Below are 16,701 nucleotides of genomic sequence, written 5' to 3'. Positions count from 1 at the left end.
CCTTTAAAAGATGTAAGTGGATCAGCATTCACTTCCCTGTTGATAAAAGCCAGGTTGTTCAAAATGACTTGCTAAACTGCTGAACTGTTTCCAGTAATGTGCTGGATTTTACCGACCCTCCTTTACCTCCAGAGAAGCTGTTTGTATTGGTAGGGAGGGCTGCAAGGTCGGTTTGTTTCCACAGGGTGGGGGGGACGCAACCACCACCACCACCTTTGTGAGTGGTGTGTGTGGTACTCTTGGATGCTGAGGACTGCTAGGGGAGCAGTCATTCATCTGCATATGGGAAACCATCCCAGCATGGGGCTGGCTGTTTATTTTCAAAGCCTTTGTACCTCAGGTTACTTGTAAGGCTGGTGCCTGGGGAGTTCTGCTAAAACTGAGCTGTATACGTTCCCTGGTTTGCCTGTAATTTGCAGCTGATGGAAACCAGATGGATGATTCTGTGCTCTGCAAGTCAGTATAGGAACAGGAGCTTCTGACATCAGAGCAACTTTTACAGAAAACACTGGGTTAAGATTCAGGCTCAAGCTAGATCGCTTCTTCCCTCCCCCCCTTTTGTCTATTTTTACTGCATCATTGGTATGTGTCCAAGGAAAGTCAGCCATATCATTCGGAAATACAAGGGGATAAACTTTTGACTGTCGGATCTCTTCAGGCTGAGAGACTCCAGAGTAAATGAACTGGGAGAGAGAGAATTAAAAGGAGAGCTTTCTTTAGGTGAGCTCTTTTGGTTGTCTGCTCTGCCAACAGCAGTGTAAAATAACGAAGAAACTGCAGCAGTCCTTTCCCACTGTCTTTCTAAATAATGTAAGTTACTCTTTCACACTCATCTCTCTCTGTTTGCTTTTTCTGCTTTCGAGTGTTTTGTGAGAGCAGTGGTTATACAGCAAGGGAACTCTTGCCAGGAGCTATGCTGTGTGATTGAGGGAATCGCTTTGTCTTTCTTTCTCTTCAAGTCAGGTCCGTAGCGGGGAAGCCGAGCAGCTTGACACCACCTTTCTTTGACAGTCATGCTAGCTCGACTTTAGATGGCTGTCAAAACCTTTAAACCTTTTCAGCGTTTGTGCAGAGATTCGTTTGTAGTTGGCAAAAGACAATAGCAAATGTTCTGATTGAACTGTGTGTCAGGCTTGCTGTAAGAGCAGGCGTTTCAAAGGGGATCTTGTGATGCTGTGCAAAGAGGACAGGATGTGACAAATGTTTCCTGCTCTTTAATATTTAAAAGAAATAATTGGAACAGAGCCAAGCATTTTGCCTAGGGAAGAAATAGCAATGCTTATTCAAAGCAAAATAACGACTGTGTAAATCTGAGAGGACAGCACCAAGGTCTAATTAGGGGAGTTTAGTTTTCCCAGGTGCTCAGGTTTTTGAAGTTGGCAGTTAACATTCATGTTACTGTACTCTGTTGTGCTTTTGTGAAGAGTAACTTGAGCCATTACCTGGTGCGTAGCTCTTTGTAGGTTACTTACATTGGTTGGCTTCCCTCCTTTGATTTCATGTTACTATTTTCAACGTGTGGTCTAGGCAGGCTGTCAGGCAGACGATAAGTTTAAGTGAAAACAAGAGATTATAATGGTTATGTACCAGGTGATATATACCAGTAATAAGACAAAAATCACCCTGAACTCACTCATTAGGTCAAAACAATTACATGAATGTTCATTTATATATGGGGACAAATAAGAAAGTTGTGGTGAAAGTACAAGGACTTCATGAATATTTCTTAGAGAAGGATGTGGTGTAAGAAGAGTTGCTTTCTGTTCCAGCCTTGGATTTTTTGTCTTTGAGGGCAATGGATGTATTACCTGCATAAGACTCTGTGGCCAGCTATTGTGATTTAATAACCAGAAGTTTTTGTCTTAAAATTCCACATTGCTGCTCATGTGAGAACTGAAATTAAGTTGACTAGTGATACCAATGAGAGTTTCTAGACAATCTAAGTATTTGAAATAAACTCTGGAATATAAACTGTAGGGCTTGAAAAGCACATGAAAAGGTTTGATTTGTCAAAATCTGTATGAATTTGTTTATTTTAACACTAGTCCCATAATTTTCTGGAAGATAAGCACATGATATCTAAAGCCTGGAGTAGTTACATAGACAAGGTACCAGGAAGCTGTTGTACCTGGTCTTGGAACTGAATTGTCCTGCTAGAAAACAAAGCTAGCAAAAAGAGGAGGTTAGTCTCTGTTTCCAGACAGTTTTTGAAGGGGCAATTGTTCAGTTGGCTGACAAAGTGAAATAAGGCTTCTGTGCTTTGGTTGTCATCCACTGCTTACCATAAATCAAAGGTTTCCTCAAACTTCTCAGGAGAGCATTTGACAAACTTGAGTTGTGAAGAAACATCCTTGTCTGATCTGGACCTGCAGTACCCACAGTTCGGCTGTAAAGAGCAGCTTGGTGTTTTCTTCTTTGAGGGCTCATTTCAGTCCTTGAGATTCATTCTGTTTAATGAGATATGTCTTTGATACACTTTTAATACACCATGGCTTTCCTCTGGGAGAAGGCTAAACAGAACTTCCTTGTTGCTTCGAGGAGCACTGTTAACACATGCTGCTTGAAGCCCAGAAGGAAATATAAAGTGGGTTTTATGGCAGAACCAATTCTAGGTCTAATTATAGGGTTTTTGGGAAGAGGGAAAAATTAAAATAATGGAAATATTTATTTCAGCCAACTGGTAAAAATCTGGTTTCTATGTGTAATTCATAAAGGAAGACAGCAAATGTATCATGTCATATGCAGAATAATAATTAGAAGCATATACGTTTATTGCCTTTTGGGGGTGCTTAGATGTTCGTTTTTTTCACAGAAGTGATTTTCCATGTACTAACTAGAATATTCTTCCCTGTGATAGTGGTCAGACACTGGCACAGGTTGCCCAGAGAAGCTGTGGATGTGCCATCTCTGACAGTGTTCAAGGCCAGGCTGAATGGGGCCTGGGGCAACCTGGTTTAGTGGAAGGTGTCCCTGCCCATGGCAGAAGGTTAGAACCAGATGATCTTTAAGGACCCTTCCAACCCAAACCATTCTGTGATATACGAGTTCAGTGATATCTTAGTTTTGAGGCTAAGTTTGAGACAAGCAATGTTCATAGCCTTACAGCACGTGAGTGTTGTCTGAATTCTGCTATGTCCAGCAGCATGCATAGTGTTTGGAAAATTAGATTTTACCTGGACAAAGATGACAATACTGCTGGGGGATTTCCTCAGCCCATGATACTGTTTTTTCTCTGGAAATACCAAATTTAGCTTGAAGGCCAGGTTGTTTACTGGAAAATCCCAGATAATTTGTGCTTGAAACCACCATGAAAACATGCTGGGCATGTCTTTGCCTGATAATGGAATTTCATTAACTCATAACAAAACAAGGATTTGGACAGCTTATATAAACACAGCAGTGCCCCCGATTCCTTTGAGGAAAACTGAAGAATTAAATGAACTGGAAAGGTTTTGGGTGTCCTAATGTGAAGAGGTAAGTGTTGTGCATTATGATAGTGAAGCTGAAATGTAATCATCTGCATAAAGTATTAAATGTACACAGTTTTGCAGAAACAGGTAATACTACATCTAGACACATGAACTATTTCTACAAAAACAAAATCATGATGCACTGTAGGTTAGGATAAATCCTTGAGCCAAATGTAAAAGAACTGGGTTTGATCAGTGGGCATGTGTATTGTCTCATCAAATTAAATGTGCCTGAAGATACAGGTGTACTAGTTTGAACTATTTGTTTATACACAGCAGCAAACATATCTATTCCTCTAAATAATAAATTCAGTTTATAAAGAATGATACTTAATACAATTACATCATAGAAGGGAATAGGTCTTCAGATTTAAATAGTTGTTTTAAGAACAGTGCAATATGCTTTGTTATAAAGAGGTATTAATTCCAAAGAAGCCTTAAAAATTTTCTCTTATTTTCTCATATTTTGCAGGGTAACATTTATGAACTTGCTTATTTTAGTCAGCTTTCAGGGACCATGTTGGAAAAGTTCAGTGACTGTCAGATTGAAATCCACTACTGCAGATCCTACACTTGGCTGACACCTTCAATCAAAATTAGATATGCTATTTTCAGAGACTACAGGTTGTGATTATGTTATTGCTAATGTTTGTGGGTTGAATAAAACAAAAGGAGGGTATGCAGGAAGCTATGTGAAACACTTGTCATGAGTTGTTAAAAAAAACAGAACTGAAACAAAATCAATATTTATTGAAAGGGATAAATGTTGGAAAGGAAATTATGGTTGTTTGGATGTTTCTAAAATACTAAAGGGAATAGAGCAGGGCTTAGCCTTCACATAAGTAGGCTTCACCTCTCTATATCTCCATTTGTGACAGATTACTTCTCAAGACACACTTGCTTCTTCTGTTAGAAGTAGGCCCGCTCTTGTATTTCTTATGTGAGATGAACGGATAGGAGGCAGTCTCTTTCCTCCTATAAGTAATGTAAGGCTTATGTTAACATGTGACTGCAATGGAAAGAGCTGCTTGGTTGCAGACACTTAGAAAATGTAGTTTGGAAGCATTTGTGTTTGTGAGGAGTTGTGCAAGATTTTTTTCTCTTCCTCTTTATTTTTGATCAACTGGAATAAAGCCCACCTCCCACTGAACAAAACTCAGGTTGATCTTTGGAGAGATTAAAATTGCATTTCTGTATTGTTTTAGTTCTATTTCTGTGGTTTATTTCTGTGGTTTAAATAACTGAATATTTTTTGTGTCAATTCTAACATTAAAGACGTTTGTCATTGTTTTCTACCACAGACTCTCTAGGCATTTTCTGTCCCAGAATTTGTAGACGTATCTTGGCATTGCATGTCTTTCCTTCTAATAATTGGGGTGGTTTGCTATATTTGGATTGGACATTGCTTATTTTAAATGGTGAATTAATTGTCAGTAATTTAGTTTGATCACAGGAATAACAGTTTGTAACTGGAATAGCATGAACTTAAATAAATTATTTAATATGTCACACTAGTGTACCGTATGGGGACAGCCAAGGATCTAGTCAGCCGAGAAGCCTGCTGGCAACCAGGCAGCCTTCCCACTTTCCAGCTGGACCTTAGGGCAATAACTCAAAAACAAATCCCATTCAAAAGGAAGAATTGAAATAGAAATTGGAATATGATTTTTGAGGTGCTGAAGAGGTAGAGTGGCAGGTAGATGCTGGCTGTCTCCATCCGTTTTGCTACTAGTTAGTTGCAGTAGGGTTAAAAGAGGCACAGCTAAATTAAGAAGGAGACTAATCATAGACATGTGAAAAATGTTAGCAGCATGTATTCTGGCACTTCTTACATTACATGGTGATCCTGTTAACGCAAGCATCAAAATATATCCTGTATAGCTGGACTGCTACAGTAGTTTACAAAGAAACTGCTGACAGAATGGCTATGATGGTTTACTGTTAGATATTAAATCTAGGCTATAAAAACTTTAAGAATATGCCCTGCCACTGGGAGAAGACAAATTACTTAAAAATGTACTGTAGTGATGCATACCCTAAATGCTCCCCTGGAAGAACTGCAGATGATGGCTCTGCTTCTTATGGTCAGCATTTTTGCTCATGTGTAAAAGTATTATTCATTCTTTCTCACTTTAAAGCCTTCTGAATGTTGTCAGGTTTGGATGCATTTTAGGAGCCATTAATTAGGTAGATGGTCATCTTCAGTCTTTATGCCAGGACAGACTCCCTCTATGAAAGGGACATAAAGACTGGAGTAGATGAAATTATTTTTGATCAAGTTCTAAATGCATGAGATGAGTGTTCAGCAATCTGCCTGCTCCTAATCCAGTATGGATTTATTTGTTTTAGTGTTATTAGTCTGCCTAAATATGTGTATGATCAGTTTATTTCTGGGTGACTTTCTGTTCTTTTGTCATGTAAAGCTATTTGTTCTGTGCTGCATTGAGCTTCTGTTGTTGATTATTTTCTTTCAATTCTGGAAATATAGAGTGGAAATCCTTTCTTTTTCTCCTGTATTTTTTAATGTGTGTGCAATGCTAGGTTTGAGAATATCCCTTCACTGAACTCGTAATTCAGAAATGTGTTATCTATACTGTGCCTGCTTTCTTCTTCATCACAATTTAGTGGACATTGGCTAATTTGTGAGTTTTAAGGTGTGTGATATCGACCAGTGTGTTTTGTGAAGTACTTGGGAGTTGATTTAGCAAGGAAAGAGCAGTGGCTGGATTACTCTCAGCTGCATAACTCTGACTAGTATGAAAATATAAATGCAAAGATGCTTCTGCACCTTGTACAGAACAAAAACCCTCAAAAATGGTAATGAAATCATGCGCAAGCACACGTGACATGATTACTTACAGGACAACTGAAAACGGAGATTGCACTCAAAAGATTTTGCTGAACTTGGAAGTGCTCTTGAAAAGATCCGAACAATTATGTTTTAATGTGCCTCTGAATGCATTAATCTCTATAGTGGTCCTTGGTGAGAGCATGTGTACCATATTTAGCCCTAGCCATATTTGGCCCATGATTTATATTATGAGAGAACTTGCTTACTCTGTGAAAAACAGGATGTCCAAAAGAGCAGATGTCACCAAGTTCAATGATGTCAGGTGTCTTCAAGGCCACCCTGGTTCTTCTGAAAACAGCTACATGTTATAAACACTGTGAATCAGCCTGCTTACAAATTCCTCAGGATCTAAAATAACCCCTAGGAATGATAAATCCAGGCCTTTTGCAGCATAAGTAAACTGTTGAAGAGAGAAAACTGCCACGGTTTGTTTACGTTTGGACAGTATTTTTTCAGTGAGGAAACAGTATGTGCCTAATGCCCTTCTACAACTTTACTCCCAAAATCCTTATAAATGGTGGAAGTCTTAATGTAAACCTTTAGGGATTAATGATAAGCTTTGTAATTACCCTGTACTGAGGTTAGGAAACCTACGGCCCAAAAGTCAGGTAGAGCCACAGCTTGATTTCATATCATGTAAGGTTTTTTTGTTCTGAGTATTACTCTGAAACAGTATTATGATAGGAGCTAGTGTGCTGTCTTCCCAATGTGCTAGAAAGGCTTGCTGGACACTCCACAAAAGCCAGGCTCTTCTCTTACCTGTTTACTTAATCTGCTCTGTGTAGTGTTGGGAACAACTGGTCTTTCTGCATCTCAGTTCAGAAAACATCTTATAAGAAGGAGATAAAATGAAGTGTTGCACAATGAAGATTTCATGCTATTTCTCAAATATACAGTGGTTGGGTTTTTTTTGTTTTGCATCTAAAATAGTTGGAAATAAATTTTGATTGTGAAATACAAACATGTTCTGAGATCCATCATTACTAATTAAACAGAAATAATTTTCCATTCATTCACAAATGTAATGCTTTACTTAAAATCTCTGTGGAGACAAGTGCAATCTTTCATTACGCTGGAAACAGAAGACAGTATGTAACAGAAGACTTCTATGAGAAGTGTGCTACATGTTTGGTGTTGGCACAGAACACCCTCCTCCCTTAGCTTCCTTATTCTAATTAACTTTTTTACTAGTCCCTTCTAGAAATAAAACAATAATTAAAAGCCCAGACCAGACTAGTGCATGCAAAAACCTTCCCATAAAAGAAGGTGAATTTGCAAAAAATGAATGGTTCCATTTTCCTGTGCTTGCAAAGTCCACAATTTTCCTTTGTCTTATCAGCGGCTGACACATTGCATACTCTTGAATACAAGTAAGTAGAAGAGCAGGAAAACTTCTTCCCATATTTAAATTTTTGGTGTGGATCTTTATCTGAGCTCCTGAATGGTGCCATTTACCCTCTGAACAACCATCAGTTTCCCTCTGGGATGTTCTCTTGCAGAAGGTCTGCTTGGAAGGTGTGCACCCTCTGGAGGGATCTCTGTTGAGGAAGATGGACAGCTTTCAAACTTTTAAATGAGGAGAACCAAGACAGCGATCAAGGCACGATTTCCCCAAGCTCCATGGCATTGCTTTTAGAATAATACAGAAATTTGAAAGGGCAAATTTGAAAGGGTAGGAGGCAGTGGGGAGATATGCTGGGGTAGTACTGTATTCACTACAAAAGGGTTCTCTGCTTGGGGTGATGACTAGTCAATTTCTGTTCATTGCTATGTGTCTTGTTTGTATGACTTAGAAATGGATGTAACTGCTGAAGTGGCATTTTTCATGCAAGAGTAGTGTATTAAGGCAGCTGTGTGCTGGATTCAATTCACCTGACATCACTGAATGGCAGGACTCTGCAAAGTGATAAAAACAGCCTTGTGGCGCCATTAATATCCATTAACTATGCCAAAAGGGAGTGGCTACTATGACAGCCTTTGTGATGTCTACACTGAGTATTTCAAAGGCTTGTCTGGACCTAACTAAAAGTAAGTCTAGACTAGCCTTGTAATTTGGATGGTGGCTGACAGTGGATGCCTACAGAAGGGCATCTGAATAGATCACACATATCATGGTACCCTCCAGAATGCTCTTTCATATTCAGCGATTTGTGCTTCCAGTTCTGCTTCTGGCAGAGGTGGTGTCTTTGTGTTTTAAAACCTTTAATCAGTTTATCCACCATGAATTTGTACTTATTTCTGGAATGCCTGTGAAATATTAACAACTGTAGCATCCTGGGGCAATGGGTTTCACAGCTCACAGGATGACAGAATATCCAGCACATCTGTGGATAATAAATAGGAAGAGTAAAAAGCAATAGATCCAAGTTGTGAAAAAAATTTAACTCAGAATACAGCATGCTCCACCTACAAAAACCCTAGTGAATGCTGCTTCATCAGGCTTTCAAAAGCATTTAACTTACTTGAAATACATCCTAACAGCCCCTCACTGTGGTATCTGAAGAGAAGTAATTCAGTACCTGAGATAGTGCAGACTCTGTATGTGCTGTTTGTAACAGGTTTTCTGCTAGGTTTTCTCAATTACTTTTAACAGCAATGCCCACAGCTGGTTTCTTTATGTACACCTCAGATGGGTTTTATCATTTACCCATATAACCTGTATCAGTAGCAACATGGTACATCTTGTTGCAGTCATCACAAGAACTACTTCTAAAGTGTCAGGTAGGTCTTGTATCTGCTCATAGAGATTGCAAAGGGAAGAGGATGCTAAGATCTGCTCCTGTTCTCTGACTGCAAAAGATTCAGGCTAAATAAGCCATCATCTTGCACCTCTTTCTTTACAAAAATAGTCCTTATCCAAATTAATGGCTGGCTATGTCAACTTATTTCCTAGTGTAGAAATATACTTAGTGTCACAATTACAGTTAAATGGTGATAGCTGAATTGCATGAAGTGTTAAGACATCAGCTACCTATGCTTGCACAGGATCTGTGTTCTGCATGGCTGGTGCCTATCACAGTGGGATTCTGGCACTTGGAATATATTTCCAGGTGTTATCACAATCTGAATGATAATGTGGCTGGTTTAAGACAATTTTGTTCTTAGCTGTCCTGATGCCTGTGTTTTTTCCAAGTGTTTTTTTTTTTAATTTAAAATGATAGCTGCATTCACGTGGTTATTGTTTCCTAGACTGTCTCCTAATTTGATTTTCGTGTACCTAAAAATGTATTTGTTCTACTGTAAAGTCAAATGGATGTGTTTTTATACAGAAATGAATGATGTACTGTGTACCCCAGTTCAGCTTGAGAGAATCTTTAAACTGTGTCATTTAAGTGGTTCTGCTTGCCTCCTCTTTCAATAGCTTCTGCTTTGTAAGTTGTGATATCAGTTAAAAAGATGGATATTCATGTAGGCAGTTATGTATGAGGGTCTTCTAAGAATGTAATTTTTGCAGAAGTCTGACCTACATCAATCCTGGGCTTTCTCTTACAAATAGCTTGGCACTGCCCCTTGGGCATCTAGCCTGAACTTGCTTGTGCTGAGAACCTGGAAGAGGTGTCTAACAGAAAGTTTAGGAGAGTTCTTTTTGGAGATGAAGGATAAAAGTGGACACCTTTTACTACTGCTGCTCTTTCCAGCTTGTGTCAGGTATAAAACTTTGTCCCTCAAGGAAGAGGCTTGAGGAAAACCTGGTCTGAGTCAGAGCATCTGCTTGGTAGGACCTGAGAGAGGATCACTAGGACTGTCTGCCTGCTCAGGAATATGGTGGTTTTGGAGTCAGATGGCTGCATCTTATTGTGGCTGAAGTGAAACTCTGCAGTGAAAACACATACTGGGCATTGATGCATTTTGCAGATAAGGCATGAGATATGGGAAATGCTTCATCTCTGCTGTAGAAAGGTTTCATTTTTTTCCCATAACAACAGTTCTTTAAATAGGAGTGCTGGCATGCAGTCAGCAAATGGTTGTCCTTGCTAAGGACTGGAAAGACGTGTTTACTGGGTGAAGTTCAGCCGTGGGGTGTTTCCAAGCTTTGAACTGCTGGACCTGACTCCTGCTAAGTCAAATGCAGTGACCCTGTGAGTGCAGAAGAGGAGGACAGGACATTGCAGCCTGCACGCTCAGGCTCTGTGTGCTTGGAGCACCCTGCAAGAGCTGTAGGTGGCTTTTTGTTGTGTGATCAGTTCAGCTCCTGTGCCTACAAGCATTGTTAAAACTCACAGAGCTTCTTTTGCCAAGGTTGTTCTGACATTGCTTCTCACTATTGCTGGTGCTGCCAGGCTACCTTCTGTATGCAGCTATGTGTTTACCTACTTGCTGTGAAAGTTCAGTGTTGCATTCTTGCCAGCATAAAGAGCCTGCCTGGGTAAACTGCTGCCTGCCACTTTATGCTTGAGCAAGGTTTTCCTTGAACCCAAGGACAATATAAATATTTAGATATACTGCTGTGTTTTTGAAAGTTCAGAAGAAGACTTAGCAGAGAGAAGGTAACATCGCTGCTGTGTTCTGGGCAAGAAAATGAGGTGGGTACTGTACACAAGCCAAGGTAAATATGGAGGTGCAGCAACCAGTATTTCATCTTTTAAGCAGTGAAGTGCTGCAGAGGATGAGAGCCTGAATTCAGCCTGCTTACAGACTGGAGAGGGATTATTCCTTCCCTCACCTTCTTAATTTCTATCCCAAGATTTTGGGGGGGCAGAAACCTTACCTGCTCAGGCACCCTGTCTGCTGTGTGCTGTGCACTAAGAAGACATGAGTTCCTTTGTCTTCTGCCTCCATTGTTTGCTGTTTTGAAGCTTATATTCTGTCTGCTATTCCTTGCTGTGAAACACCGATTTTTTTCTCCCAATTTACTTTCCACATGCTGTATCTGCTGGGAAGTGGCATTGTGAAAGCTGCAAGAAAACAATTCTAAAGGGCTGTCTATCTCTAAGTTAGTTTTGTGAAGAAGTTACATGGTATGAGTTGATTGCTTGGTGCTGCCTTCTCCCTTGCTGACCTAAACTTTGTGCTAGTTCAACAAAATCCTACTGAAGTAGATTGAAACAGAAGCAGATGAGCTTAACTTTGCAGTGATCAATAGAGAATATATGACTAAGTCCCAGTACTCAATGTATACCACCTCTCCTAAAGGGAGAATTGCAGAACTGTAAGATCAAGTGGAGATGCAGTGCGGAGCAGATCCAGAGGTGTGTGTCAGGAGTGACTGGAGGGGATGATCTCTGAGCAGTTCAGCCTTCACCGCACAGCTTGGTCCCAAAAGCACTGGGCATTTATTACTTGCCTCTCTTTCTTGCCATTGCTGAGCAACTCTGAAGAAGATGCCTGTAGCATTTTAAAGCATACCTTATATATTCCTACAATATCTAGGAAAGGCCAGGGACATCTTTCCAAATAGATTCCTGCTCAATCTTCTGCTTTTTGTGTGCACTGCTTGTTATCCTGTGCCTGGAGGGGTTAACAGTGATTAGTATCAAGTCTCCATGGAGCAATTTTATTTCAAGTAGCATTTCAGAGCAGATGTTTATGGAAGCAGTAGTGATTTGATGTGCAGTTTTAATTATTTGTCAGTTCAGCTTGGCTTTATTTGAGCCTGTGTGCTTATAAAGGCTGAACAAGAGACCTGTCAGTGTTAACAAAACGGATACGCCGAGGGAGTCAAAAATGTACAGTTGTAAGGGCGATGTTAACAGCACTTGGTAGTTAACCAGGGTAGGGTGCTTTTCACTGTAGATGCTCTGACTCACTGCTTTGGATGACAAGTTTACAATTTTAGATCCTTCTACTTGGGCTTGTACAACATCTAGCCCCTGAAATAATTACTGGGACCTACCGTGTTGCAGAGTTTAATAGCTCAGCTGATAATATGTCATTTTATTAAACATGGAAAGGGCACTAAATGACAGCTCTGAGGCTGTCATTTAACCTGATATGTGATGGTTTAATCCTGTCGTTTCCCTTGGCCTGCCCTTTCCCCTCTCATTTCCTACCCCCTCTCTCTGAAACTTCACTTGTGATAATATTGGCCGTTTAGCTGGGGATTCATGGACTTCCACTGCAAGCATTCAGATTGCTCTTGCACATGCAGTAAATGCTCCAAATGTGGTGGAATTTATTGTGCAAAGTCCTGAACCAAGATGAGGTCCTGAAAACCTCAGGCAGACAAACAGTCTTGAAGTAGGTATCATATCTCAGTTGAGTGACAATTGTGTGACCATACGAGCTCTAACCTCCCAGTCTCATCTCTTGGTGTGTGCAGGGCAGCCCCCAGCAGGTCCTCTCTGTGTCCAAGGACTAGGCAGCTAGAAGGTGGGGTTTGTGAGGATGGAAGCAGGACTATTGCACCACCAAAGGGTGCTGAAGGGATTCTGCAGAGGCAGGCAGAAGTTGTGGGGATGGGGAGAGAGAAGAGTGTATTAGGTTCCACTCATAACCCTTTCCTCCTCTACAAGAATATAAAGCATTAGTATGCTGATATCTTAAGAGGCCCACCCCTGTATTTCAGGTGTTCACCCTGTTATAAGCTTTGATTACAGACTGAGGAAAGTAAGGAGGAAAAAGCAACAAAGCATTAAATATGTAAAACTATTAAGCAAGGCTTTCATTTATAGCAGTGACTTCTTTTCCTGTTGTTCCTACCTTTAGCAGTTGAAAGCTTTTAAAAGAAACCTTGTTCGTGACATCAGAATCTGACTGGCACTGAGGGTGAGCCCATTGTTGCACAGAAGAAATGCCAGAATGCAGTCACCAGAGGTTGTTTCTGGTGTCCATAGTGCCTGGCCCTGCAACCTCAATGGCAAATACCAAAAGGGGAAAGAGAAAAAGTAATACAGAGGGGAAAAAACCAATTGGTGTTTGGTGCTGCCTGGCTTGCAACCTCAGTGCTGGATACAGGCAGGGAATGCAGTCACTGCAGCCAAGCTTGGTTGGGCTGGCTGAGTCAGGAGGCCAGGCTGTCCCAGCCTTGCTGCAGCTGTGCTAGAAAAGCTGCACCTTGGCAAGCTAAACCAGGTGTAAGCAGAAGGTAGAAGGAAATAAAATAAGGTGGCAAAGGCATAGGAGGATGTGTACTGTGGGGGTTGGGAAGGTCTCCAGCAGCCCAGCATTGTATCCCAGGCAAAACTTTCAAGTTCTTTGCCTCCCAGGCTATGACAAGCCATGTGTTGGGCCACAAGCTTCAGGGAAGAGCACCTGCTCCACTGAATCACAACATGGGATAGGGATTATGGTCCCAGGCTGTGGCTGGTGGGGAGGAACCAGGACCTAGCAGAGTTCCTTTTGGGGCAAATGTGCCCTTTAGCTACAAACCCACAGCAGGAGGAAGGTGTGGCTCTTCCCAGGCCATGTGAGCTACAGCCTGGGCTATTGGAGACTGTGGAGTTGAGGCTGGAAGCTGATCTTGCTCTGCAGAAGCTGCTGCATCTGCATGGGTAAAGAAAGGTAAAGGTGCCTCCACTGCTGCTGTCTCATGAGGATGACTAAGGCCCCTTGATTTCTGGTGTGGGCATGCGCCCACAATGACAGAGCTTGGTGTTTTCAACCCACTTGCTTTCCTGGCGCCACGGTCAAATTAAGGACATTGGAACTGGGTGATGACTGTAACAGCCCATCCTTTCCTATGTTTGTGTTCCCAAACTAGCCCTCATTCGCAGCATGTCAGCCTTGGGTAATTGATTTCTGGTCTCTTACACCTCTTGTTTTCCAGTCAGTCTTAATTGCCAGGACTTTATTAGCTGGCCATTTAGTCTGGGTCAACCCAATATTATTTTTTTCTCCTGACCTTACAATCTCTTTCCTATAGACTGGGTTAAACTACTCTCCCTTCAGTCAATTTATAGTACAGGCTTCAGTGCAGATCATTAATTTCAACCTGGCATGTTTGGATGACTTATTTAATGTTAGGAAGGTTATACCAATATCTATCTTCCTGTAGGCTGTAAATTAGCTGTGGGGTTTTTAGTAGCTTACTATTAATGGGCTCCCTAAGAATATGAACTGAGGTTGTGTTTGGAACAGGGAAAAGAATAATTTTTCCAAAACCCATGACATTTACGGGGGCTAGATCACTTCCACAGCACGATGAAGATGGCACATCCTATGTATTTTCTTCTCCTGAGCTTTATTCACAAGTCAGCAGTGATGCAGATAAATCACAGAATCATAGAATGGTTTAGGTTGAAAATTACCTTAAGATCATCAAGTTCTCACCCCCCGCCATGGACAGGAACACCTCACAGCAACAACGAGTGCAGCAAATCTCTGAGGGAAAGTAGCCTGTTCTTTTTAAAACAAAAAAGACAAACCACAAAACCAAAACCAAGCGCATAACAACAACCCCCACTCCCAGCTCCAAAGGCATATGCATACAATAAACGCATTTGAAACAGGCTGGTATTAACTGCTATGGGGGTAAAGTACACAACTGTTCACTCGGCTACAAATCCATTTCCCCTTCACTAGGGGGAAGAAAACCATGTATCAACATTCAACATGTAAGAGCAAAAATCACAAGGAAAATTCTAAGACTTTTGTCTTATTTTCCTTGCCATAGTACCACATCTTTGTTTTGCTGAACAAGCAGGATTATTTGCAGAATATCAGCTCCCTGTCAGCAGGCAGTTTCTCAGAGTTAATTGTAAGAGAATTGCACTTTGAAGCAATCTCTCATTTGGAGGTGTAGACCTCAGTGAGAGTGCCCGCAGCTGTGGCTCCTCCAGTCTCCTTTGGCCATGAGGTATGTTATGGGGTCGGTTCTGATTTGAGGGGTATGCAGCCCTTACTACTGACCATAAATGGAAATAGTAATTTGAGCAATACTTGTCATTCTGGTTTAGTAGATGTAAATGTGATGCTTGGAATGAGAAAGGAAAGCAAGCAGATATGTGGTGCCTGTATGCATCAGTCTGAGAGTTTTCACTTAGGTTCGGGGGGGGGGGGGGCCCTCCTGAATTTTCCCTCTTGTTTTTTGTTTTACGTGTGTCAGTGTTCCAGTGGTGGAAACAAAAGGCCTTGGATCTCCTTGTGGGAGTGAAATATGTTGCTTGCTCTTTGCAATGGGGGTTCTAGGCAGCTTAAAAAGAAAGCCAAAAAAAATAACAAAACCCCAAAGAAATATAAAAACCCACCCCTCCAAAAATGTGAAATCTCTGCCCTTCTTTTGAAACTGTGAGCCCTGCTGTGCAGATGCCTGTTTCTTCTGACCTGCTGAATGTTGGAGCTAAAGCGAAACATACTTTGTTCTTTCTCTTTGACAGAGTTAGCACATGTTGAGGGAATCAGAGGAGCAGTATTTTGGCACAATCACACAAACTCCTAACACATGCACACAAGCTGCCTGATGTTTCATTTCAGGTTATAAACTGGATTACAACATGCTTTTACCGTGTGGGCATTACCCAGGGAAACCAGGATGGATCTGCCTGATGCATAAAACAGATCTGGTAAATGATTGCCAAGTGACAAGTAAATGATGTATGAGGAATCTGTACTTTTATCAGGAATTTAGATTACTCTTCAGCCATGCTAAATGATTATTAATACTATTTACCTCATTGGTGCAAGAATTGAATAAATTCATTCTGGTTTGGAAACTGTGCTTGAAAAGCTTAGGACAACATTTTAAACTTCTGAAATAACAATATCTGTCCTAATTAAGTCAGAGTAGCACAGACAGTGTTTAAACCCCACATTTTTTGTTCTTGATGCAAATAGACCTTTGTGTCCTTTTATTTGTGGGAAGCTTTGTTAGCCTCAGTTAGCTGAAATACTTGCATATGATTTGGTTTTTCAAAAGAAAAGATACACTGTATTTAGAGATGCAAATACTACCTAGTCTGCAAAACCCACCAGCTGTTATACTGGAAAACAAAGCTAATTCTATGTTGCTTTACTTCAGTGGTGTCTGTGTATTCACAAGCATCTTTTGAACAACCTTCTCTGCATAGCTGAAGAATACCAGACACTGAATTTCTTTTGGTAATAGCTTAGTTAAGTTTGAATTGAGCTGTGATTTTACTTTTTTTTTTTAAATATAAACAAGTAAATAGATTAACTAAGAGAATACACCTTTGCATTAATGTTTGTACAACAGTTGAGCCAACTGTTAGCTCTAATTTTCACGTACTTTGAATATGAGTTTACTAATTGCTGCTTTAAGTATTTGACTCGAGTCTGAGTCAGGTCAAATAGGCAACTCTGTAGTAGAAGAAACTGCTGATGGTTTGTGTGTCAGTAGCACAGCTTTCTGAAGAGGTTCTTTGCTGCTTCTTTAAACATCTGGTGAGACAAAAAGCGCTTGTGGGGGTCTTTTGTTGCTGCAAGTTGAGGCAGGGAAGAATTATATCCCGAGAAATACTTTGAATCCTGGAAAAATCAAGGTGG

At 40.7% G+C, this 16,701-nt stretch overlaps 1 protein-coding gene across 9 annotated transcripts in view; it reads left to right on the top strand.

The window, feature by feature from the left end:
• Window positions 1–16,701, top strand: part of TRIM2 (tripartite motif containing 2) — a 120,345-nt gene that overhangs the window by 60,577 nt on the left and 43,067 nt on the right. Inside the window, exon 1 of one of the 9 annotated variants that reach the window (XM_031048762.2) lies at window positions 15,010–15,055. The exons of the other annotated variants lie outside the window; for them this stretch is intronic. The gene's annotated coding sequence lies outside the window, so the exon portion shown is untranslated. Of the gene's footprint in view, window positions 1–15,009; window positions 15,056–16,701 lie in introns of those variants that run through there. 9 annotated transcript variants of the gene reach the window in all.

The sequence above is a fragment of the Melopsittacus undulatus genome, chromosome 7 (assembly GCF_012275295.1).
Source record: "Melopsittacus undulatus isolate bMelUnd1 chromosome 7, bMelUnd1.mat.Z, whole genome shotgun sequence".
NCBI lineage: Eukaryota > Metazoa > Chordata > Aves > Psittaciformes > Psittaculidae > Melopsittacus > Melopsittacus undulatus.
The sequence above is the reverse complement of the archived record's forward strand: the minus strand, read 5'-3'. Positions and strand labels throughout refer to the sequence as shown.